Source organism: Limulus polyphemus, unplaced genomic scaffold, assembly GCF_000517525.1.
Source record: "Limulus polyphemus unplaced genomic scaffold, Limulus_polyphemus-2.1.2 Scaffold4511, whole genome shotgun sequence".
NCBI lineage: Eukaryota > Metazoa > Arthropoda > Merostomata > Xiphosura > Limulidae > Limulus > Limulus polyphemus.
Genome location: NW_013670121.1, coordinates 25,901 through 29,652, shown reverse-complemented (window position 1 = coordinate 29,652; position 3,752 = coordinate 25,901). Strand labels below are relative to the sequence as shown.

The 3,752-nt window shown below is 35.6% G+C and overlaps 1 long non-coding RNA gene across 3 annotated transcripts in view; it reads left to right on the top strand.

The window, feature by feature from the left end:
- The window catches only part of LOC111088820, a 27,929-nt gene that overhangs the window by 16,359 nt on the left and 7,818 nt on the right, over positions 1-3,752 (top strand). For all 3 annotated transcript variants that reach the window (XR_002613222.1, XR_002613223.1, XR_002613221.1), the window contains exon 2: positions 3,351-3,519. This is a non-coding gene — a long non-coding RNA (uncharacterized LOC111088820). The remainder of the gene's footprint in view (positions 1-3,350; positions 3,520-3,752) is intronic.

Sequence of the window (3,752 nt, the reverse complement as noted above, 5' to 3'; positions counted from 1 at the left end):
GTTGTTACCCAGTTCACCACAGAGAAACTTGAGGTTTTGTTTCTGACGCTACATTTTGAGTTAAAGTAAAACAGATAAACAACGTATTCAGTTTTGTGTATTTAAGGCCTAAAGTTGTTACCCAGTTCACCACAGAGAAACTTGAGGTTTTGTTTCTGACGCTACATTTTGAGTTAAAGTAAAACAGATAAACAACGTATTCAGTTTTGTGTATTTAAGGCCTAAAGTTGTTATCCAGTTCACCACAGAGAAACTTGAGGTTTTGTTTCTGACGCTACATTTTGAGTTAAAGTAAAACAGATAAACAACGTATTCAGTTTTGTGTATTTAAGGCCTAAAGTTGTTACCCAGTTCAAGCACAGAGAAACTTGAGGTTTTGTTTTGATCTCTAGATTATTTGTAAGCTTGGTGGCGTGTCATCGAAATAGAGGGTACATAATTTTTAAATAATTTAACATGTTGCGTCATAATACCCCTGAGAAAGGGTTCAGAGGTAAGGCACCCACTTAGAAGCACACTAAGGGATTGTCTGTCACTCGCATAACGAATCCACATCTTAAAGTGCTAAAAATATTTTGAGGTATCCCACAGATTTGAACCCTGCTCGTCATCTCCAAAATCCAGAGGGATATCACAGGGTCATTTCGTGGCAGAGGGATACCACAGGGTCATTTCGTGGCAGAGAAGGATTTATTATTTGATTTTATAGAAAAACGGTGTGAAAGTTAAAGATAATTACGAAAGGTTATTACATATTTTACAAATGCAGAACAGTTTGGTGTTTTTCAGTACAGTTATTAGTCAGTTACTTCTTTATTTTGTTTAAGTATTTAGGTATAACATTTTCCAATTACAGGATAATATTTTCTTCTTTGAAGAAAGCTTGTCATGATAAAGTTTTGTGCATATTTTTCTCTATAAGTAAATTAGAATACGAATTAAGAAACTTATGGATTATACAAAGACACGCATCCTTTATAAGTTCGGCCGGGCGTGGCCCACTATATTATGTCCAGACTATGAATAAATAGCTTGCTCACTGTTGCTGCGAAAGCGCGAGCTGTACTTTGGGGCACTATTATTCGATCGTACAAGAGTAGCCCAAGATTTGGCGGTGGGTGCTGTTGACAAGCTGCCTTCCCTGTAGTCAACCAATTGGTTGGCTATGCTCGAAATAAAATTCTAGAAATTGAATACAAGAAAATGTTTGTGAAACTGAAATAATGGGTCGTGTGACTTTGATGCTGTACACGTGATTTCAGAACGTAACCGTATTTGATTCTGTTCGTATAATTGTTGTCTTTTGCTTAAGTATGTGATCTGTGCGTTTTTAGTATTAAACCTACGCTTTTGATGTATGATTTATTGTACAATAAATCCAATAAGTTGGGAAATACGGATTATTCTAATAAAGCAAAAATTATTTTCATTACGGCGTTATTTTTATACCATTATTTTACTGAAAATGGCATGGCCTGGCCTTGTGGTTAACGTGTCAGACTGTGTATCGAAGGGTCTAGAGTTCGAGACGTGATACCGTTGAACACTCTCAGCTGTGCATTCAACCCCATCATTCAGTTCAATACAACGAATACTTAGTTTTGAAACAAACTTATACACCCTACAAAATTGATTATAACCCATTCATGTTCAAATTTTCAGCTTGGACACAGGACAGATAGAAAGTGGGTTTTCTCGGGGATCCCCCTTTTCTCCACACATCAAATCCTATGGCACTTGGATGTACAGATCCCAGCCACTAGGTGATCCTGTTTACGAGGCGAATGTTGTCACTTTGCTTCTTCTCGTCAACGTTGTCACCGGCCTTGGCCTTCTCTCTGTCTCCCGGACCTCCAGACATTTCTCAAGACTTCAAACCCTCCAAATTAGTAGATATGATCTCTCTTCGAAACTTTGTTAATTCTACGAACTCAGCAAGAATTTTATCGCGAGCGGGGCGAAGATGGATATCAATATCCCAGTTTAGGAAAGTTTATTTCCTTTGAAAACTAAATCCCTGTCACGGTTTGTTGTTTTGTTTCTGTTTTCATTCAGTTCAAAGAGCTGGATAAAACCCTTGTTCGAATTTAATGGTATATATATACCGGAGAGCTATGTGGCCTGACTGTTAACCGTCAACACCTTAAATGAGAGGTTCCAATTCGTTCTGACAAGCGAGTTATCTTTTGGAACTGGACTGTAGGTCATAACTTTAGAATTCTAACGTATATTATAAACGAAATACTTTGTATCTTCTGTTATCTAGTATGTACGTATAATTATAGGCGTTTTATTGTTGTTATTCTAATACGAGCATATAGTCCGTCAAAACTGACGGGGCATGTACTACCACTCCCACACTATAGTATACCCTAACCTCACATTTCATAGCTAACTGAAATAAATAAATTTGGTGAAATCAAGCTTGTCCAACAAAGAGGCAGTCGAGTCATTAAAACGTCGGTAAATTCCTTTAAGAGTCAATCAAAATTAAGATCATTCATGAAATGAATTCGTGGCGTATTCATACAATAATTATTGATAAAAATCAGTTAGATTAACAACTTATAATATAAAGAAAATCCAGTGCGTTTTGGTTACACTGCATTCCAACAATGGCTTTTATGTCATGTTGCTTAGCAACAAAAGTATAACCTAATATTGCTGTTAGTCTACGTACTGAGAAAGTATAAATAAAATGTATATTGACAACAAAACTGGAAAAATATTGATTTCTTAATTTAGAGTCTCCCTTGATTAAAGAGGCTTGTTTTCTTATTAAAAGCGTTAGTGATAAAACAGAAAATAGATTAATTCAGAAACTATTTAAGTTAAAACTGTATTAATATTTTTACTTTGATAAATTTTATGCACTTGGTACTAGGCTAGGTTATCCCACACTACGTCTTTACTTTAGGCTCATTATATCAACACTCACTACACTTATAAGGTTTCACGTCACACACTCACAGCCATCATTTCACCCCTGTCACTAAAATTGTAATGGACAAACAGTAATCGAACTATTTCATCTGGATAAACGCGTTTTAGCTTTCATGACTCCTATTTCGAGAAATCAAGCGTGACGTGACACACACTGGCTTAGATACAGAAATATGCTCGGGTTTTTGTATTATGTTTTGGAGACTGTATTTCGAAGGATAACACTTGGAAAGGGAAACCCACTTATGTATAAAACAATGTAACTAAAAACAAATTTAAGTGGGATAAAATTAAATTCATTTATAATAATATAAGCAATTTCTCGGCAGCATGTGTGGTCAATAACAGGTACAGGATTAGCCACTTAAAATTGTTGTTTTCAATTAATGATAACATTTTTATTACAGGGGTCACAAGGGCAGCCGAGATTATTGGTACCCCGGAAGAAGATCTCTGTTATGCTGATCGGGAACTTTTCTGCCAGAAAAAGCTTCTTTATTAACAGGTATACGGAAGAAGATCTTCCGTTATGCTGATCGGGAACTCTTCTGCCAGAAAAAGCTTCTTTATTAACAGGTATATTTCCACAGTTGTTGTCTATACTTGTATATACATGGTTTTTGTCAGCATTTTAGTAACTGAAGTCATTGAACATTTTTGGGCTTCTAAAACTCTCTTGTTGATTAAAAATTTTGCCTTTATATAATATACTCATTGTTTATCATCTAACTTATAAAAACCCAATATGTGTCACGTCACACATGATTTCTGGAAATAGGAGAAGTCATAAAAGCCAAAATGCATTTATC